Source organism: Triticum aestivum, chromosome 3A, assembly GCF_018294505.1.
Source record: "Triticum aestivum cultivar Chinese Spring chromosome 3A, IWGSC CS RefSeq v2.1, whole genome shotgun sequence".
Lineage (NCBI taxonomy): Eukaryota > Viridiplantae > Streptophyta > Magnoliopsida > Poales > Poaceae > Triticum > Triticum aestivum.
Window position 1 is genome coordinate 128,907,086 of NC_057800.1, and position 23,862 is coordinate 128,930,947.

Consider the following 23,862-nt stretch of genomic DNA (forward strand, 5'->3'; position numbering starts at 1 on the left):
ATGATTGAGGTTTTCATACCGGATTATATTATTCAACTCTTGAATAGCCAACATGACTGGATTTTTATTATGGTTATCAATAACCAATATTATGATTGAGGTTTTCAAAGCCGCTTCTGCACAATGGCTATTATTTTATCAATGGATATAATTTATTCTATAATGGAAGGAATAGTCTCGAGTCGCTGCAGGCTTACGACCCGGCATTTGGGGCCTACATTATTCAAGTTGAGATTATATCAAATATGCAAGTCCCATGTCACTGCCAGCATGCACCATCGCACATGGGGGCTAATGCAAAGTCCTTTTTACTGGGCTTGTTAAAGAACCGACTCATCACATCATAATGAGCCGGCCCTTGCGGACTACCAATTGCTCCTGTCAAAAATTTAACTCTATATGATCATATCTACAAAGTCCCTGCTCATTATTGCATAATGACCCGGCCCTTGGGGGCTACACTGGTTGAAGTTTTTATGGGCATCGGGCAATTCCAAGTCCCAGGTTGTTGCAAGCATGACAACCCGACACTTGGGGGCTACAGGTAATATGGATATAAGGGAGAAATATCTTCCAATTTTCAGTTTTGAGCAAACCAGATTGACCCGGTGTCTGCAACAATCATGACCCGGCGTTACTAACAATCATGACTCGGCATCGGCAACAACTATGACCCGGTGCTGTCAATATTTACAAGCCGGATATTTTGGTAATGATAAACCGATAAGTTCTACAAGCCGGCTGAAAATCAGATGAATATTTCAAGACCTATATTTTTGTTAAGCATTGGGAGTTGAATCAAATATTCTTCATAATATAGTTCTGTGAGAAGCCAATGTCAGCAAATTGATTATGAAGCTGGTCTATTGACCCGGACTGTCCATACGAAGGAAATGACAAGGACTTAAGGATGATCAGGAGCCGGCTTACAAGAATTTTTAACCCGAAGCACAACCTGTCAAATTTGTTCTTGTGTTTATTTTGCAGGATCAGTTTAACATGGGTAAATCCAAATTAAAACGGGGGCTAATGTCGGGGATATACCCCGCGGTATGACCCGACCAGAAGTATGACCCGGCCGGACTTGGCGACTCACTAGTAACCCGCCATAGCTTGGTGACTCACGAAGTAACCCGCCCGGATCTCTCCACTCACTGATGACCCGGCTGAGGTAGGCGACTCATTGGTGAAACGGCAAGCGGGTCAGAGGAGTGACAAGACCCGGTGGCCCAGAAGGCGGTTCATGGCGAGTCCGGCTCAAGCTATAGTGGGCCGGCTTAAGAGGAAAGCATAAGGAATATTCCCTTACAAAGAATCAAGACTATGACTCCACTTGTAATAGAGTAATCTTAATCCTAATAGGACTAGTCATGTAAACCGCCCCTTCAACATATATAAGGAGGGGCAGGGCACCCCAAGAGGGGAGACAGGTAACCACAAGTTAGGTTTAGACAGACAAATCAATAGCTCTCGAGATAGAGCACCCTTGTAACCATGATCATGATCAATATCAATGAAGCAGTATGTAGGCTTTTACCTCCACCATGAGGGGCTGAACCTGGGTAAAACCTCACATCTCTCGATCCCGACCAACCCCGTTCAAGCTACCACACAGATGCGTTGGCCTCATGACTAAGTCCTCACACTAGGACATATGCCATGACGAATCCACGACAGTTGGGACCCACCATGGGGCACGCGCACGGTGGTGTTGAGTTATTGGAGGGATCTCTCACAGGGATCGAGAAGTTCACAATTTCTAGATGAAGAAGATCCCACAAGGAGAAATCAGACTGGATAACCCGATAACCTTGGAAAAAGACGATGAAATTCATACTTTTGTGATCTAGATTGTGGTCAACTTTGGAGCTGGCAGTATGAGGTTTAAATTCAAGTGAAATTAGGGTTAAATCTGTGCATAACCGCACATGACCTTGCGACCTGAATCAGACGCTGCTCCACACGTCCATGTTTGCTACAAATCCCAAAGTGATCTACTAATCACCACAAGGACCATCCGGAAACCGGTAACAGATGGCGCACGTGCGTCACAACAATGGATCGATCAATCAAAGGAATAGGCAGCATCACGGGACCAAGAATATGTCTGTGTATTGGTGATGCTTGTCGTTTTCCTATTGAAACTACCATCAAATTTGAATCAGACAAGGAGCAACAAGCCCGAGGTGCAGACATTGACTTGTAGCACAGAACCGAAAGCAATCCACTCCTGGATTCCAATCCGAGAAGAGGTCAATTTTTACTACTGGTGTTGCGCCTCGTCGAGACCGAAAGAAGTTCCAATGAGTCTTGAAGTCAACTGTTTCCATCATGTCACAGAGTTGTTGTTGATAGTACTATTCATGAGTTTGATTGCTACTGGACAACCAGAGGAAAAGCCACTAATGTGCACCAGGACGGATTAATGTACATGCGAGATTTTTTTTTGAATAAAAAGGTGGAGCATTTTCTACCTTATGCATTCAAAATGGGTAAAATACCCGAATGACCGGAGTAATTTACATGAAGGTGATGTTAACGCCGCACACTGTGTGCAGCAGGCCATCACCAGACCTGAAAAAGGATACAAAGTAGAAGGTTGGAAAAGGAGAGGCGAAATCTCGAAAGGCTAAATTGGAGCAAGGGCATTTGCCCAGGGAGAAATGTTATATCAATCATGTGGTTTAGTGCATAGGCTCCATAGTCTGATTACCTCCCCCAAGATTAAGTTTTTGCAAGCTCAAACCAGCGGGATCATTGTGGGGGTTGGTCGGGAGCCCATCCTTGGCTCCAGTTGGAGAAGTTCATGTTCATGTAGACGGACGTGCTTCAAAGGGACTTGGTGAGGTTGCTCATATCTTGGACAGGGCCCTGGAGGCTGCAGAGGTCCGCATAGGTGGTGTAGTCTCCTTGTTGTGGCTGCTCTTGGGGTTGCTCCTCTTCCCCAATGGTGGCATGTTCTTCTTCATCTACATGCTTAGGTTCTGTGCCTTCTTGGTCAAAAGTTGCATCTCCTTCCTGCGCAACATAATGCAATTTCCCATTTTCTATGAAAAAATGGTTAGTCATAGGAGTGGGCAACAAGTATGCCACTCCAGGAATTCTGGGCTATTACAGCCATTACAAACTACTACCATTCCAGCGCTAATAAGAACATGAATATTAACAAGATTGTTACCGACAATGGGGTGAAGGTGATTGTAGTTGAGGCCAAGGGACTTGGTCAACATGGTGATCACTCCTCCACACAAGATATCTCCTTGTGCATGATTTGATTGATGCACGAGGTGTAGCAAAAGTATTGCCCTTATGTTGGGCGAATAACCAACGTCAATGTTTGTTGCCTTCCCGAGAACTAGCATGTTCATAACATTCACCTTAGGAACTTCTCCTCATTCCTACAATGAGTTAGTTATAACATAATAGGAATAATGTATAGCAGGACTTTTAATGGAACTGACTCTTGAGCCTCTGATGCTCATCTAGTTGAAGGTTTGCCTTGGGTGCGGGTTAGTGTAATCATAATTATAGGGGATGTCATCATCATTGTTGGTCAAGCAAAAGTAATTACACCACTCTTGAAAAGTGATGTTGAAATCTTGGTCCAAGAGATGGAAAGTGATCCGCTCCTCCTCATATGCATTGGGCATCAAACCAACATTATGCAAGAGAGTAATAAGAAACTCAAGCATCATGTGTTCATATGTCTCACATCCCTGATAAACAAAATGGTGCAGCCCTGCATTATTGTAAAGCAAATTGAAATCATTAGTAATACCTAGCTTGGTGAGTGCCGACGTGCAAGCCTATTTGGATGCTTTGATCTTCCTTCTACTGAGTTTCCTAAACTTCCTTGTTGCTTCATGGTCGGTGAGGATGATCCCCTGAGTGAAAACTTGTTGTGGCAGTGCAGTGGATGAACTCAAAGCACCGCGTACGCGGTTGGACCTCCTTGTGAACATCTACAAAACAATTTTCCAGTCCAATACTGTTGGGGAACGCAGTATTTCAAAAAAAATCCTACGATCACGCAAGATCTATCTACGAGATGCATAGCAACGAGACGGGAGAGTGTGTCCACGTACCCTTGTAGACCGAAAGCGGAAGTGTTTAGTAATGCGGTTGATGTAGTCCAACCGATCCAAGTACCGAACGTACGGCACCTCCGTGTTCAGCACATGTTCAACACGATGACGTTCCTCGAGCTCTTGATCTAGTTGAGGACGAGGGAGAGTTCCATCGGCACGATGGCGTGGCGACAGTGATGATGAAGTTACCGGCGCAGGGCTTCACCTAAGCACTATGACGATATGACCGAGGTGTTGAACCGTGTAGGGGGCACCGCACACGGCTAAGATATTGTCTGTTGTGCTATTGGTGTGCCGCCTGGCCACGTATATAAAGGAGGGAGGGAGAGAGGAGGCCGGCCAGGAGGGGCGCGCCATGGGGGAGTCCTACTTGGAGTCCTAGTCCAAGTAGGATTCGCCCCCCCTTTTACTTTCTTCCATCGGAGGGAAAGGAAGGAGGGGGCCGCGCCCCCACCCCTTGTCCAATTCGGTTTGGGCAGGGGGGAGGTGCATCCCACCTCGTGGCCCTTCTTCCCTATCTCCACTAAAGCCCACTAAGGCCCATTAATTTCCCCTGGGGTTCCGGTAACCTCCTAGTACTCCGGAAAAATGCCCGAACTACTCGGAACCATTCCGATGTCAAAATACAACCTTCCAATATATGAATCTTTACCTCTTGACCATTTCGAGACTCCTCGTCATGTCCGTGATCTCATTTGGGACTCTGAACAAACTTCGGTCATTCATAATACAAATTGTCATCGAACGTTAAGCGTGCGGACCCTACGTGTCGGGGATATACCCTGTGATATGACCCCGCCGAAAGTATGACCTGGCCGGACTTGGTGACTCACTAGTAACCCGCCATAACTTGGCGACTCACGAAGTAACCCGCCTGGATCTCTCCACTCACTGATGACCCGGCTGAGGCAGGCGACTCATTGGTGACACGGCAAGCGGGTCAGAGGAGCGACAAGACCCGATGGCCCAGAAGGCGGTTCATGGCGAGTCTGGCTCAAGCTATGGTGGGCCGACTTAAGAGGAAAGCATAAGGAATATTCCCTTACAAAGAATCAACACTATGACTCCACTTGTAATAGAGTAATCCTAATCCTAATAGGACTAGTCATGTAAACCGCCCCTTCAACATATATAAGGAGGGGCAGGGCACCCCAAGAGGGGAGACAGGTAACCACAAGTTAGGTTTAGACAGACAAATCAATAGCTCTCGAGATAGAGCACCCTTGTAACCGTGATTATGATCAATATCAATGAAGCAAGACGTAGGCTTTTACCTCCACCATGAGGGGCTGAACCTGGGTAAAGCCTCACGTCTCTCGATCCCGACCAACCCCGTTCAAGCTACCACATAGATGCGTTGGCCTCACGACTAAGTCCTCACACTAGGACATCTGCCATGACGAATCCACGACACTGCGGGTTCGAGAACTATGTAGACATGACCGAGACACATCTCCCGTCAATAACCAATAGCGGAACCTAGATGCTAATATTGTCCCCTACATATTCTACGAAGATCTTTATCGGTCAAACCACATAACAACATACATCATTCTCTTTGTCATCGGTATGTTACTTGCCCGAGATTCGGTCGTCGGTATCATCATACCTAGTTCAATCTCGTTACTGGCAAGTCTCTTTAATCGTTCTGTAATTCATCATCCCGTAACTAACTCATTAGTCATATTGCTTGCAAGGCTTATAGTGATGTGCATTACCGAGAGGCCCAGACATACCTCTCCGATACACGGAGTGACAAATCCTAATCTCGATCTATGCCAACTCAACAAACACCATCGAAGACACCTATAGAGCATCTTTATAATCACCCAGTTAAGTTGTGATGTTTGATAGCACACAAGGTGTTCCTCCGATATTCGGGAGTTGCATAATCTCATAGTCAGAGGAACATGTATAAGTCATGAAGAAAGTAATAGCAATAAAACTAAACGATCATTATGCTAAGCTAACGGATGGGTCTTGTCCATCAAATAATTCTCTAATGATGTGATCCTGTTCGTCAAATGACAAAACATGTCTATGGCCAGGAAACTTAACCATCTTAGATTAACGAGCTAGTCAAGTAGAGGCATACTAGGGACACTGCTTGTCTATGTATTCACACATGTACTAAGTTTCCGGTTAATACAATTCTAGCATGAATAATAAACATTTATCATGATATAAAGAAATATAAATAACAACTTTATTATTGTCTCTAGGGCATATTTCATTTAGTCTCCCACTTGCACTAGAGTCAATAATCGAGATTACATAGTAATGATTCTAACACCCATGGAGTCTTGGTGCTGATCATGTCTTGCTCGTGAGATTGGCTTAGTCAACGGGTCTGCAACATTTACATCCGTGTGTATCTTGCAAATCCCTATGTCTCCCTCCTTGACTTGACCGCAGATGGAATTGAAGCGTCTCTTGATGTGTTTGGTTCTCTTGTGAAATCTAGACTCCTTCGCCAAGGCAATTGCTCCAGTATTGTCACAAAAGATTTTCATTGGACCCAACACACTAGGTATTACACCTAGATTGGATATGAACTCCTTCATCCAAACTCCTTCATTTCCTGCTTACGAAGCAGCTATGTAGTCCGCTTCACACGTAGATCCTGCCATGACACTCAGCTTGGAACTGCACCAACTGACAGCTCCACCAATCAATATAAATACATACCCGGTTTGTGACTTATAGTCATCCAGATCAGTGTCAAAGCTTCCATCGACGTAACAATTTACGATGAGCTCTTTGTCACCTCCATAAATGAGAAACATATCCTTAGTCCTTTTCAGGTATTTAAGGATGTTCTTGACTGTTGTCCAGTGATCCACTCCTGGATTACTTTGGTACCTCCCTGCTAAACTTATAGCAAGGCACACATCAGGTATGGTATAGGGAATGAGTTTCATTTTCTCTCTATCTTCTGTAGTGGTCGGGCATTGAGTCTGACTCAACTTCACACCTTGTACCACAGGCAAGAACTCTTTATTTGACTGATCCATTTTGAACTTCTTCAAAACTTTATCAAGGTATGTGCTTTGTGAAAGTCCAATTAAGCATCTTGATCTATCTCTATAGATCTTGATGCCCAATGTATATGCAGCTTCACCGAGGTCTTTCATTGAAAAATTCTTATTCAAGTATCCTTTTATGCTATTCAGAAATTCTGTATTATTTCCAATTAATAATATGTCATCCACATATAATATCAGAAATGCTACAGAGCTTCCACTTACTTTCTTGTAAATACAGGCTTCTCCAAAAGTCTGTATAAAACCATATGCTTTGATCACACTATCAAAGCGTATATTCCAACTCCGAGAGGCTTGCACCAGTCCATAAATGAATCACTGGAGCTTGCACACCTTGTTAGCACCTTTTGGACCGACAAAACCTTCTGGTTGCATCATATACAACTCTTCTTTAAGATATCCATTAAGGAATGCAGTTTCGACATCCATTTGCCAAATTTCATAATCATAAAATGCGGCATTGCTAACATGATTCAGGTTGGAAATATGCCCTAGAGGCAATAATAAAATGGTTATTATTATATTTATTTGTTCATGATAATTGTCTATTATTCATGCTATAATTGTGTTATCCGGAAATCGTAATACATGTGTGAATGCATAGACAACAACACGTCCCTAGTGAGCCTCTAGTTGACTAGCTCATTGATCAAAAGATGGTCATGGTTTCCTGACTATGGACATTGGATGTCATTGATAACGGGATCACATCATTAGGAGAATGATGTGATGGACAAGACCCAATCCTAAGCATAGCTCAAAGATTGTGTAGTTCGTTTGCTGTAGCTTTTCCGAATGTCAAGTATCATTTCCTTAGACCATGAGATTGTACAACTCCCGGATACCGTAGGAGTGCTTTGGGTGTGCCAAACGTCACAACGTAACTGGGTGACTATAAAGGTACATTATAGGTATCTCCGAAAGTGTCTGTTGGGTTGGCACGAAACGAGACTGGGATTTGTCACTCCGTATGACGGAGAGGTATCTCTGGGCCCACTCGCTAATGCATCATCATAATGAGCTCAATGTGACCAAGTGGTTGATCATGGGATCATGCATTACGGCACGAGTAAAGTGACTTGCCAGTAATGAGATTGAACGAGGTATTGGGATACCGACGATCGAGTCTCGGGCAAGTAACGTACCGATTGACAAAGGGAATTGTATACGGATTGATTGAATCCTCGACATTGTGGTTCATCCGATGAGATCATCGAGGAGCATGTGGGAGCCAACATGGGTATCTAGATCCCGCTGTTGGTTATTGATCGGAGAGTCGTCTCGGTCATGTCTGCGTGTCTCCCGAACCCGTAGGGTCTACACACTGAAGGTTCGGTGACGCTAGGGTTGTTGAGATATTAGTATATGGTAACCTGAAAGTTGTTCGGAGTCCCGAATGAGATCCCAGATGTCACGAGGAGTTCCAGAATGGTCCGGAGGTGAAGATTTATATATAGGAAGTTAAGTTTCGGCCATCGGGAAAGTTTCGGGGGTAATCGGTATTGTACCGGGACCACCGGAAGGGTCCCGGGGGTCCACCGGGTGGGGCCACCTATCCCGGATGGCCCCATGGGCTGAAGTGGGAGGGGAACCAGACACTAGTGGGCTGGTGCGCCCCCCTTGGGCCTCCCCCTGCGCCTAGGGTTGGAAACCCTAGGGGTGGGGGCGCCACACTTGCCTTGGGGGGGCAAGCCACCCCCTTGGCCGCCGCCCCCTAGGAGATTGGATCTCCTAGGGCCGGCGCCCCCCTAGGGACCCTATATATAGTGGGGGGGGGGAGGGAGGGCAGCCACACCCTAGCCCCTGGCCTCTCCATCTCCCTCCCGTGACACTCCTCCCTCTCCCTGTGCTTGGCGAAGCCCTGCCGAGATCACCGTTGCTTCCACCACCACGCCGTCGTGCTGCTGGATCTTCATCAACCTCTCCTTCCCCCTTGCTGGATCAAGTTGGAGGAGACGTCTTCCCAACCGTACGTGTGTTGAACGCGGAGGTGCCGTCTGTTCGGCGCTAGGTCATCAGTGATTTGGATCATGACGAGTACGACTCCATCAACCCTGTTCTCTTGAACGCTTCCGTGCGCGATCTACAAGGGTATGTAGATGCACTCCTTTCTCCCTCGTTGCTAGATGACTCCATAGATTGATCTTGGTGATGCGTAGAAAATTTTAAAATTCTGCTATGTTCCCCAACAGTGGCATCATGAGCTAGGTCTATGCGTAGTTTCTATGCATGAGTAGAACACAAAGCAGTTGTGGGCGTGGATATTGTCAATTTTCTTGCTGTTACTAGTCTTATCTTGATTCGGCGGCATCGTGGGATGAAGCGGCCCGGACCGACCTTACACGTACGCTTACGTGAGACTGGTTCCACCGATTGACATGCACTAGTTGCATAAGGTGGCTGGCGGGTGTCTGTCTCTCCCACTTTAGTCGGATCGGATTTGATGAAAAGGGTCCTTATGAAGGCTAAATATAAATTGGCATATCACTTTGTGGTTTTGGCGTAGGTAAGAAACGTCCTTGCTAGAAACCTATAGCAGCCACGTAAAAACTTGCAACAACAATTAGAGGACGTCTAACTTGTTTTTGCAGCATGTGCCGTGTGATGTGATATGGCCAAAAGGATGTGATGAATGATATATGTGATGTATGAGATTGATCATGTTCTTGTAATAGGAATCACGACTTGCATGTCGATGAGTATGACAACCTGCAGGAGCCATAGGAGTTGTCTTTATTTATTTATGACCTGCGTGTCAACATAAACGTCATGTAATTACTTTACTTTATTGCTAAAGCGTTAGCCATAGTAGTAGAAGTAATAGATGACGAGACAACTTCAAGAAGACACAATGATGGAGATCATGATGATGGAGATCATGGTGTCATGCCGGTGACAACGATGATCATGGAGCCCCGAAGATGGTGATCAAAAGGAGCAAATGATATTGGCCATATCATGTCACTATTTGATTGGATGTGATGTTTATCATGTTTTACATCTTATTTGCTTAGAACGATGGTAGCTTAAATAAGATGACCCCTCGTAATAATTTCAAGAAAGTGTTCCCCCTAATTGTGCACCATTGCGAAGGTTTGTTGTTTCGAAGCACCACGTGATGATCGGGTGTGATAGATTCTAACATTCGAATACAACGGGTGTAAGCCAGATTTACACACGCAATACACTTAGGTTGACTTGACGAGCCTAGCATGTACAGACATGGCCTCGAAACACGAAAGACCGAAAGGTCGAGCATGAGTCGTATAGAAGATACGATCAACATGAAGATGTTCACCGATGTTGGCTAGTCCATCTCACGTGATGATCGGACACGGCCTAGTTAACTCGGATCATGTTTCACTTAGATGACTGGAGGGATGTCTATCTGAGTGGGGGTTCATTGAATAATTTAATTGGATGAACTTAATTATCATGAACTTAGTCTAAAATCTTTACAATATGTCTTGTAGATCAAGTGGCCCACGTTGTCCTCAACTTCAACGTGTTCCTAGAGAAAACCAAGCTGAAAGATGATGGCAGCAACTATACGAACTGGGTCCGGAACCTGAGGATCATCCTCATAGCTTCCAAGAAAGATTATGTCCTAGAAGCACCGCTAGGTGACGCACCTATCCCAGAGAACCAAGACATTATGAATGCTTGGCAGTCACGTGCTGATGATTACTCCCTCGTTCAGTGCGGCATGCTTTACAGCTTAGAACCGGGGCTCCGAAAGGGTTTTGAGAGACACGGAGCATATGAGATGTTCGAAGAGCTGAAAATGGTTTTCCAAGCTCATGCCCGGGTCGAGAGATATGAAGTCTCCGACAAGTTCTTCAGCTATAAGATGGAGGAAAATAGTTCTGTCGGTGAGCACATACTCAAAATGTCTGGGTTGCATAACCGCTTGACTCAGCTGGGAGTTAATCTCCTGGATGACACGGTCATTCACAGAATCCTTCAGTCGCTTCCACCGAGCTACAAGAGCTTTGTGATGAACTTCAATATGCAGGGGACGGAAAAGACCATTCCCGAGGTATATTCAATGCTGAAATCAGCAGAGGTGGAAATCAAAAAGGAACATCAAGTGTTGATGGTGAATAAAACCACTAAGTTCAAGAAAGGCAAGGGTAAGAAGAACTTCAAGAAGGACGACAAGGGAGTTGCCGTGCTCGGTAAGCAAGCTGCTGGGAAGAAGCCAAAGAATGGACCCAAGCCTGAGACTGAGTGTTTTTATTGCAAGGGAAGTGGTCACTGGAAGCGGAACTGCCCCAAATACTTAGCGGACAAGAAGGCCGGCAACACTAAAGGTATATGTGATATACATGTAATTGATGTGTACCTTACCAGTACTCGTAGTAGCTCCTGGGTATTTGATACCGGTGTCGTTGCTCACATTTGTAACTCAAAGCAGGAGCTGCGGAATAAACGGAGACTGGCGAAGGACGAGGTGACGATGCGCGTCGGCAATGGTTCCAAGGTCGATGTGATCGCCGTCGGCACGCTGCCTCTACATTTACCTACGGGATTAGTTTTAAACCTCAATAATTGTTATTTAGTGGCAGCTTTGAGCATGAACATTGTATCAGGATCTCGTTTAATTCAAGATGGCTACTCATTTAAATCCGAGAATAATGGTTGTTCTATTTATATGAGAGATATGTTTTATGGTCATGCTCCGTTGGTGAATGGTTTATTCTTAATGAATCTCGAGCATAATGTTACACATATTCACAGTGTGAATACCAAAAGATGTAAGGTTGATAATGATAGTCCCACATACTTGTGGCACTGCCGCCTTGGTCACATAGGTGTCAAACGCATGAAGAAGCTCCATGCAGATGGACTTTTGGAGTCTCTTGATTATGTATCATTTGACACATGTGAACCATGCCTCATGGGTAAAATGACCAAGACTCCATTCTCAGGAACAATGGAGTGAGCAACCAACTTATTGGAAATCATACATACTGATGTGTGCGGTCCAATGAGTGTTGAGGCTCGCGGTGGCTATCGTTATGTTCTCACCCTCACTGATGACTTGAGTAGATATGGGTATGTCTACTTAATGAAACACAAGTCTGAGACCTTTGAAAAGTTCAAGAAATTTCAGAGTGAGGTTGAGAATCAACGTAACAGGAAAATCAAGTTCTTGCGATCAGATCGTGGAGGAGAATACTTGAGTCACGAATTTGGCACACACTTAAGAAAATGTGGAATAGTTTCACAACTCACGCCGCCTGGAACACCTCAGCATAATGGTGTGTCCGAACATCGTAATCGCACTCTATTGGATATGGTGCGATCTATGATGTCTCTTACCGACCTACCGCTGTCATTTTGGGGATATGCTTTAGAGACTGCTGCATTCACTTTAAATAGGGCTCCGTTGAAATCCGTTGAGATGACACCGTATGAATTATGGTTTGGAAAGAAACCTAAGCTGTCGTTTCTAAAAGTTTGGGGATGCGATGCTTATGTCAAGAAACTTCAACCTGAAAAGCTCGAACCCAAATCGAAAAAATGCTTCTTCATAAGATACCCTAAAGAAACTATTGGGTATACCTTCTACCTCAGATCCGAAGGCAAGATCTTTGTTGCCAAGAATGGGTCCTTTCTAGAGAAAGAGTTTCTCTCGAAAGAAATAAGTGGGAGGAAAGTAGAACTTGATGAAGTATTACCTCTTGAACCGGTAAGTGGCGCAGCTCAAGAAAATGTTCCTGAGGTGCCTGCACCGACTAGAGAGGAAGTTAATGATGATGATCATGAAACTTCAGATCAAGTTGCTACTGAACTTCGTAGGTCCAGAGGACACGTTCCGCACCAGAGTGGTACGGCAACCCTGTCATGGAAATCATGTTGTTGGACAACGGTGAACCTTCGAACTATGAAGAAGCGATGGCAGGCCCGGATTCCGACAAATGGCTGGAAGCCATGAAATCCGAGATAGGGTCCATGTATGAAAACGAAGTATGGACTTTGACTGACTTGCCCGATGATCGGCGAGCCATAGAAAATAAATGGATCTTTAAGAAGAAGACAAACGCGGATGGTAACGTAACCATCTATAAAGCTCGGCTTGTCGCTAAGGGTTATCGACAAGTTCAAGGGGTTGACTACGATGAGACTTTCTCACCCGTAGCGAAGCTGAAGTCCGTCCGAATCATGTTAGCAATTGCCGCATTCTATGATTATGAGATATGGCAAATGGACGTCAAAACGGCATTCCTTAATGGTTTCCTTAAGGAAGAATTGTATATGATGCAGCCGGAAGGTTTTGTCGATCCTAAGAATGCTGACAAGGTGTGCAAGCTCCAACGCTCGATTTATGGGCTGGTGCAAGCATCTTAGAGTTGGAACATTCGTTTTGATGAGATGATCAAAGCGTTTGGGTTTACGCAGACTTATGGAGAAGCCTGCATTTACAAGAAAGTGAGTGGGAGCTCTATAGCATTTCTCATATTGTATGTGGATGACATACTGTTGATGGGAAATGATATAGAATTCTTCGAAAGCATAAAGGCCTACTTGAACAAGTGTTTTTCAATGAAGGATCTTGGAGAAGCTGCTTATATATTAGGCATCAAGATCTATAGAGATAGATCGAGACGCCTCATTGGTCTTTCAAAGAGTACGTACCTTGACAAGATATTGAAGAAGTTCAAAATGGATGAGTCAAAGAAGGGGCTCTTGCCTGTATTGCAAGGTACGAGATTGAGCACGGCTCAATGCCCGACCACGGGAGAAGATAGAGAAAAGATGAGTGTCGTCCCCTATGCCTCGGCCATAGGGTCTATCATGTATGCTATGCTGTGTACCAGACCTGATGTAAACCTTGCTGTAAGTTTGGTAGGAAGGTACCAAAGTAATCCCGGCATGGAACACTGGACAGCGGTCAAGAATATCCTGAAGTACCTGAAAAGGACTAAAGATATGTTTCTCGTTTATGGAGGTGACGAAGAGCTCGTCGTAAAGGGTTACGTCGATGCTAGCTTCGACACAGATCTGGATGACTCTAAGTCACAAACCGGATACGTGTATATTTTGAATGGTAGGGCAGTAAGCTGGTGCAGTTGCAAGCAAAGCGTTGTGGTGGGATCTACATGTGAAGCGGAGTACATGGCAGCCTCGGAGGCAGCACAAGAAGCAGTGTGGGTGAAGGAGTTCATTGCCGACCTAGGAGTCATACCCAATGCGTCGGGCCCGATGACTCTCTTCTGTGACAACACTGGAGCTATTGCCCTTGCCAAGGAGCCCAGGTTTCACAGGAAGACCAGGCATATCAAGTGTCGCTTCAACTCCATTCGTGAAAGTGTTCAAAATGGAGACATAGAGATTTGTAAAGTACATATGGACCTGAATGTGGCAGATCCGTTAACTAAACCTCTCCCTAGAGCAAAACATGATCAACACCAGAACTGCATGGGTGTTCGATTCATCACAATGTAACTAGACTATTAACTCTAGTGCAAGTGGGAGACTGTTGGAAATATGCCCTAGAGGCAATAATAAAATGGTTATTATTAGATTTCTTTGTTCATGATAATTGTCTATTATTCATGCTATAATTGTGTTATTTGGAAATCGTAATACATGTGTGAATGCATAGACCACAACACGTCCCTAGTGAGCCTCTAGTTGACTAGCTCGTTGATCAAAAGATGGTCATGGTTTCCTGACTATGGACATTGGATTTCATTGATAACGGGATCACATCATTAGGAGAATGATGTGATGGACAAGACCCAATCCTAAGCATAGCTCAAAGATCGTGTAGTTCGTTTGCTGTAGCTTTTCCGAATGTCAAGTATCATTTCCTTAGACCATGAGATTGTGCAACTCCCGGATACCGTAGGAGTGCTTTGGGTGAGCCAAACATCACAACGTAACTGGGTGACTATAAAGGTACACTACAGGTATCTCCGAAAGTGTCTGTTGGGTTGGCACGAATCGAGACTGGGATTTGTCACTCCGTATGACTGAGAGGTATCTCTGGGCCCACTCGCTAATGCATCATCATAATGAGCTCAATGTGACCAAGTGGTTGATCACAGGATCATGCATTACGGCACGAGTAAAGTGACTTGCCGGTAACGAGATTGAACGAGGTATTGGGATACCAACGATCGAGTCTCGGGCAAGTAACATACCGATTGACAAAGGGAATTGTATACGGATTGATTGAATCCTCGACATCATGGTTCATTCAATGAGATCATCGAGGAGCATGTGGGAGCCAACATGGGTATCCAGATCCCGCTGTTGTTTATTAACCGGAGAGTCATCTCGGTCATGTCTGCGTGTCTCCCGAACCCGTAGGGTCTACACACTTAAGGTTCGGTGACGCTAGGGTTGTTGAGATATTAGTATACGGTAACCCGAAAGTTGTTCCGAGTCCCGGATGAGACCCCGGACATCACGAGGAGTTCCGGAATGGTCCGGAGGTGAAGATTTATATATAGGAAGTCAAGTTTCGGCCATCGGGAAAGTTTCGGGGGTAATCGGTATTGTACCGGGACCACCGAAAGGGTCCCGGGGGTCCACCGGGTGGGGCCACCTATCCCAGAGGGTCCCATGGGCTGAAGTGGGAGGGGAACCAGACCCTAGTGGGCTGGTGCGCCCCCCTTGGGCCTCCCCCTGCGCCTAGGGTTGGAAACCCTAGGGGTGGGGGGCGCCACACTTGCCTTGGGGGGCAAGCCACCCCCTTGGTCGCCGCCCCCCTAGGAGATTGGATCTCCTAGGGCCGCCGCCATCCCCTAGGGACCCTATATATAGTGGGGGGATGGAGGGCAGCCGCACCCTAGCCCCTGGCCTCTCCCTCTCCCTCCCGTGACACTCCTCCCTCTCCCTGTGCTTGGTGAAGCCCTGCTGAGATCACCGTTGCTTCCACCACCACACCGTCGCGCTGCTGGATCTTCATCAACCTCTCCTTCCCCCTTGCTGCATCAAGTTGGAGGAGACGTCTTCCCAACCGTATGTGTGTTGAACGCGGAGGTGCCATCCATTCGGCGCTAGGTCATCGGTGATTTGGATCACGACGAGTATGACTCCATCAACCCCGTTCTCTTGAACGCTTCCGGGCGCGATCTACAAGGGTATGTAGATGCACTCCTTTCTCCCTCGTTGCTAGATGACTCCATAAATTGATCTTGGTGATGCATAGAAAATTTTAAAATTCTGCTACGTTCCCCAACAATTCGGACGGACTTAAGCATCGCTATGGGAGAGAAGGCCTCATCGTAGTCAACTCCTTGAATTTGTCGAAAACCTTTTGCAACAAGTTGATCTTTGTAGCAAGTAATATTACCGTCAGCGTCAGTTTTCTTCTTGAAGATCCATTTATTCTCTATTGCTTGCCGATCATTGGGCAAGTTAACCAAAATCCACACTTTGTTCTCATACATAGATCCCATCTTAGATTTCATGGCCTCAAGCCATTTCGTGGAATCTGGGCTCATCATCGGTTCCTCATAGTTCGTAGGTTCATCATGGTCAAGTAACATGACCTCCAGAACAGGATTACCGTACCTGAGGGAGTCCTGGATTAGGGAGTCTTCTAGGGTTTAGCCTCTCCGATATCGTGGTAGATCAACCCTTGTACTACTCATATTGTCAAGAACAATGAAGCAGGACGTAGGGTTTTACCTCCATCAAGAGGGCCTGAACCTGGGTAAAACATCATGTCCCCTACCTCCTGTTACCATCCACCTTAGATGCACAGTTCGGGACCCCCTACCCGAGATCCGCCTGTTTTGACACCGACATTGGTGCTTTCAATGAGAGTTCCTCTGTGTCGTCGCCGTTAGGCTTGATGGCTCCTTCAATCATCGATAGCGATGCAGTCCAGGGTGAGACTTTTCTCCCCGGACAAATCTTTGTATTCGGCGGCTTCGCACTGCGGGCCAACTCGCTTGGCCATCTGGAGCAGATCGAGAGTTACGCCCCTGGCCACCAGGTCAGGTTTGGAAGCTTAAACTACACGACCGATATCCGCGGAGACTTGATCTTCGACGGATTCGAGCCCCTGCCTAGTGCGCCACACGGTCACGATGAGCATGATTTAGCTCTGCCATCGGACAATGTTCAGGAGATCATGCCGGCAACCGCTCCGACCCTCAATTCGGAGCCAGTTGCGCCATCCATGGACGGGTGGATAGACCCCGCCACGGAGGCCATATCCTCAGCGGCGATCGAGCCGAGTATCGACCTTACCCTTCACAAGAGCCGTGATGCCAAGCTGCCGGATCCTTCCCCGGCCACGGACTCCGAACCGCATGCGCCCGTGCCTATCGAATTCGACTGGGCGCCGATCATGGAGTTTACCTCCGCGGATATCTTTCAGCACTCCCCCTTCGACGACATATTGAACTCATTAAGGTCCCTCTCCTTGTCAGGAGAGTCCTGGCCGAACTATGTCCGGCAGGATTGGGATGCGGATGACGAAGAAATTCACCGCCCACCCACCACCCACTTAGTAGCCACTATCGATGATTTGACCGACATGCTCGACTTCGACTCCGAAGACATCGACGACATGGACAACGATGCAGGAGGCAAACAAGAACCACTGCCCACAGGGCACTGGACATCCACCTCGTCATATGACATATATATGGTGGACACACCCAAAGAAGGCAATGGCGACGGGACAGCGGAGGATGAACCCTCCAAGAAGCAACCCAAGCGCCGAAGTCAGCGGCGCCGCTCTAAGTCTCGCCAAAGCAAAAGCGGTGACACCGCCACAGGAGATAATAGCACTCCGGACAGTGTCGAAGACGACAATAATCCCCTCCAGCAAGATTTAGGGCAGGAGGATGGAGAAGCCAGCCCTCCCGAGAGAGCGGCAGATGGAGAAGCGGAGGATGATAATTACATGCCTCCCTCCGAAGATGAGGCAAGCCTCGACGATGACGAATTCGTCGTGCCTGAGGATCCCGTCGAACAAGAGCGCTTCAAGCGCCGGCTTATAGCCACGGCAAATAGCCTTAAGAAAAAGCAACAACAGCTTCAAGCTGATCAAGATTTGCTAGCTGACAGATGGACTGAAGTCCTTGCGGCTGAGGAATATAAACTCGAACGCCCCTCCAAGAGTTACCCAAAGCACAGGTTGCTACCCCGACTGGAGGAGGAAGCACCAAAACCTACAGGTCTAGTGTATGACGCGGCTGATCGACCACCTCGTGGCTGCGACAGAGAGGCATTTCAGCCAAAAGCTCATCCCGCACCCCGACGCCACTCAAATTAAAATGTCAAGGCATGGGGAAATACACCAGACCTGCGAGACGTATTGGAGGACAAAGCAAAACACGCAAGATCGATCTACGGATCACGAGGGTGTGCTACTATGCGAGACGATAATCGTCACGCCGGATACAGTAATAGTAAATCCGGCCGGGCCGAACACAGTGGACAAGACTCATTTGAGCTACGTCGCGATATAGCCCAGTACAGAGGCGCTGCACACCTCCTATGCTTCACAGAGGAAGCAATGGATCACCAAATCCCAGAGGGTTTCAAACCCGTAAATATTGAATCATACGACGGCACAACAGGTCCTATGGTATGGATCGAGGACTTCCTCTTACACATCCACATGGCCCACGGTGATGATCTACACGCCATCAAATACCTCCCACTCAAGCTCAAAGGACTAGCTCGGCATTGGCTCAACAGCCTGCCAGCAGAATCCATTGGCTGTTGGGAAGATCTGGAAGCTGCATTCCTCGACAACTTCCAGGGCACTTATGTGCGACCATCAGATGTCGATGACTTGAGCCACATAATTCAGCAGCCAGAGGAATCGGCCCAGCAATTCTGGATACGGTTCCTGACAAAGAAAAATCAAATCATCGACTGTCCGGATGCAGAGGCCCTAGTAGCTTTTAAGCACAACATCCGCGACGAGTGGCTCGCCCGGCGCCTCGACCAGGAAAAGCCGAAATCTATGGCAGACCTCACGACACTCATGACCCGCTTTTGCGCGGGAGAAGACAGCTGGCTGGCTCGCAGCAATATCATATCAAAAAACCATGGTACTTCGGATACCAAGGATAGCAATGGCAGGTCACGTCGCAACAAACACAAGCGCCGCATTAACAGCAACAATAACGAGGATACGACAGTCAATGCCAGATTCAAAGGCTCTAAACCTGGTCAGCGGAAAAAGGCATTCAAAAGAAGCACTCCGGGCCCGTCCAGTTTGGACCGTATACTCGATCGCTCGTGTCAAATACACGGCACCCCCGACAAGCCAGCCAACCACACCAATAGGGATTGTTTGGTGTTCAAGCAGGACGGCAAGTTAAATGCCGAAAACAAATATAAGGGGTCACATAGCGATGACGAGGAGGAGCCCCGGCAGCCGAACACCAGAGGACAGAAGAGGTTCCCCCCACAAGTGCAGACGGTGAACATGATATACGCAACCCACATCCCCAAGTGGGAGCGGAAGCGTGCGCTAAGGGACGTATATGCGTTGGAGCCAGTCGCCCCAAAGTTCAACCCATGGTCCTCTTGTCTGATCACCTTTGATCGCAGGGACCACCCCACTAGTATCCGTCATGGCGGATTCGCCGCACTGGTCCTAGACCCAATCATTGACGGATTTTACCTCACTCGAGTCCTTATGGATGGCGGTAGCAGCCTGAACCTGCTTTGTCAGGACACAGTGCGCAAAATGGGTATAGACCCCTCAAGGATCAAACCCACAAAAACGACCTTCAAAGGCGTCATACCAGTTGTAGAGGCCCATTGCACAGGCTCAGTCACACTGGAAGTAGTCTTCAGATCCCCGAATAACTTCCGAAGCGAGGAGTTAATCTTCAATATAGTCCCGTTCCGCAGTGGCTATCATGCACTGCTCGGGTAAACCGCATTTGCGAGATTCAATACGGTACCGCATTATGCATACCTCAAGCTCAAGATGCCAGGACCTCGGGGGGTCATCACAGTTAATGGAAACACAGAGCGCTCTCTCCACACGGAGGAGCACACTGCGGCCCTCGCAGCAGAAGCGCAAAGCAGCCTCTTAAGGCAATCCACCAGTTCGGCGATTAAGGACCCGGACACCTTCAAGCGCGCCCGGAGTAATCGGCAACAAGACCACCTGGCATGTTCCGAGCTCGCATAGCAATGCGGCCCCCACCCCAGTCCCAGCCAAACAGTGAAATCTGTGCCACGCGTACATTATTACGCATTGAAAATACCATGGGCATATGTGGGGAGGGGGCACGACTATGGCACGCCCCAAGACGCGGCTCAACCGCACTAGGGGCTTCCCACTTTGTTATTTTTCTTTCTTTCAGGACTTTAATCTCTGGAAGCCCCGTCCGGCAGTACGATTGCCAAACACACGATACAACAACCAAGGAGGCAGAAAGCTACGTCATATCAAGGAATTCCCATGTGGTCTCTGATAACGAGTGAAATACCTGCTTTAAATACCATTCCTCAGCTTGCCCTTGGAGGGGACATGTTAAATAGTCCTACTTTTTGCTTATCGCACTACTTGTATCATGCTGCTTCGACGCACCTTTTTGAATAAACAATGCATAGCACTAGACTATTATCGCATTCTCTATTCTTCCTTTATATATATATATGTGTGTGTGTGTGTTCATTCATAACATTTAGCACCCGTACACTCTGGTATGGCCAATACGCCAGGGGTTTAAGCATACCCCATAATACGACGTTAGAAGTCCGAACACTTTAGACAGTGCGGCACCTCGAACTTATAGCATTATATGCATCAGCTCCGAATCATGTCTTGGGTCAATAGTTGGGTTTGCCCGGCTCCCATGTTTTGGAACCTTGTGTTCCGCTATATCGACTAAGGTAGCACTGGGATAACTACTGTGATTGTGCCCCGGTTCAGCTGGACTAAGCACCTCAGTAGAGAAAGCTAAAACTGACTGTCATGATAAGGCGAGAGATGGTCGCTGTTCGAGAGGTCTCGAGTCCCTAAAGACTTATGCCGCTTAGAGCGAGGAGTCGGCTTCATCCGGCTTAAGGCGTGTATAGTGCCCCGAATTCGGCCTTCCGAAAACTAGGGGCTTCGCCAAAATTTAAAATTGTAGAATTCTATGGCTAAGTGAGAGTGATAAAGCATTATAGTCCGATTGCCTTGTTCTTGTGCTGAGCACCTCCCTCGAAGGACCCAACAACGGGAAAAAGAGTGCTCAGATTTATGCATGTGCGGTATAAACTTCATGCGACTGTGAGGCGAACGACGGAGGATGAACTGCTAATCCTGCTCCGGGACAGATTGGTTCCATTTAATGGAGGTCGGCGGCTTAATGGCCGATGAATTGTGCGGCTTGACGAGGCTACTTTGTGCTTCGGCTGTAATGGTTGTAGTACAATCCCCTGTACGGAAGGAGTATCCCGTATTTTCGTTTATTTGTATGACTTCTACAACGGGTACTGCTCCTTTGAGGATTGTTGTGGTGGGTTTGATTCTAGAAGGATCAATGCCCATTTTGTGGATGGTGTCTTGGTACAGTAGATTAAGGCTACTGCCGCCGTCCCTAAGGACTTTCGTGAGATGAACCCATCAACAATTGGATCGATGATCAGAGCTGCCGATCCTTCGGGACGGGTATGACTAATTTTTGGCAGAATCCGCTCTATGGCGTATGTGTCCCGTAGTGCATGCGTGTGCTCCCCTGTGGGGGTGTGCGTCGCATATACCATATTTACGGTTTGCACTTCAAAGGGGAATTGCTTGTGAACCACGGTATTCGGCCGGCGAGTCTCTTCGTCATCGCTGTCACTAGGCGGCCCCTTCCCCTTGTGTTCGGCTTTTAATTTGCCAGCATGTTTGAAGACCCAACATCTTCTATTAGTATGAGTAGCTGGTTTGTCGGGGGTGCCATGAATCTGGCATGGCCGATCCAATATCTTATCAAGGTTGGATGGTCCGCCTGTATTTGCCTTGGGTGGCCTTTTCTGTTGACCGGGCTTGGAGCCGCTGAATCCGGCGTTAACTATTGTGTCTTGTGTTATTTCATCATTATTACGACGCTTGTATTTATTGCGTCGTGGCTTTCTGTTGCCATCTCGGACATCGGAAGTGCCTGGGTCGCTGGTGCCATTGCTCCTACGAGCGAGCCAACTGTCTTCTCCCGCGCAAAAGCGGGACATAAGAGCAGTAAGGGCTGTCACGGATTTTGTTTTTTCCTGACCGAGGTGGCGAGCGAGCCATTCATCCCGAACACTGTGTTTGAAGGCCACAAGGGTTTCGGCGTCCGTACAATCGACAATTTGGTTCTTTTTAATTAAGAACCTAGTCCAGAGCTTTCTGCCTGACTCTCCGGGCCGTTGTATGATGTGCCTTAAGTCATCGGCGTCTGGTGGCCGGACATATGTGCCTTGGAAGTTATCGCGAAAGGCGTCTTCCAGGTCTTCCCAGCTGCCAACGGAGTTCTCTGGAAGGTTGTTTAACCAGTACCGAGCTGGTCCTTTTAGTTTTAGTGGTAGGTATTTAATGGCGTGAAGGTCATCGCCACGGGCCATGTGGATATGGAGAAGATAGTCCTCAATCCATACCAAGGGATGTTGTTCCATCGTATGATTCGATATTCATGGGTTTAAACCCTTCTGGGAATTCATGGTCCATTACTTCGTCGGTGAAGCAAAGTGGGTGAGCGGCGCCTCTATATCGGGCCACGTCGCGACGTAGCTCGGATGGAGTCCGACTGCGGTTCTCGGCCCGGGCGTGAGAATGACAATTGCATCCGGCAAGATAGTTGTTATCGCGTGTCGGGGCACGTCCTCGTGATCCATAGATCGACCTGTTCTGACCTGCTCTACTATCCAAGTCCTGCCGTAGGTCGTATGTGTGTCCCTGAGCTGTTTTATCTCTGCCTTTACAGTGAGGTACGACAAGCTGGTGTTCGGCTTGAGTTGTCGCTTTATCCCGACCACGTGTTGGTCGGTCAGCCGCATTGCGCGATGATGGTATGGGCTCCAACGCCTCATCATCGAACTGAGGTAGCAATTTGCGCTTCGTGTGGCTTTTGGCTGGGCGCTTGAGGCCGTATTCCTCGGCTGCCAGGACGTCAGTCTATCTTTCATTGAGCATATCTTGATCAGCTTTAAGCTGCTGCTGTTTCTTTTTCAGGCTCCTTGTGGTGGCTATTAGCTGGCGCTTGAAGCACTCCTGCTCGAGAGGTTCCTCAGGCACGATAAAATCCTTGGTGCTGAGGCTCGCCTCGTCCTCGGAGAGCTTAAGATAACTACTGTCCTCCGAGTCTTCATGCGTGGCCTATTCATCAGGGCTAACTTGCCCGTCTTCCCATTCATCTTGTTCGGAAGTCGCCTCAACAGGGTCTTCATTGTCTTCGGCACTGTTCAGAGTGTTATCTTCTCCTGTGCCGGTGTTGTTGTCTTTGCTGCGGTGTGACTTAGAGCGGCACGGCTGACGTCGGCGCTTTGGTTGTCTCTCGGGAGGTTTATCCTCAACTGGATCTTCCTTGTCATCGCCGCTATTCTCTTTTGGTGCATCCACCATGTATACGTCATATGAGGAAGTGGCCGTCAAACGTCCGGTAAATGGTGGGTTTTGGGCCTCCTCTTCTCCGGCATCGTCGTCCATACCGTCGATGTCGTCGGAGCCATAATCAAGCATGTCAGTTAAGTCTTCGACAGTGTCTATTAAGTGGGCGGGGGTGGGAAGCGAAATTCGTCATCAGCCTCCATTCTGAACCGGACATAGTTCGGTTGTG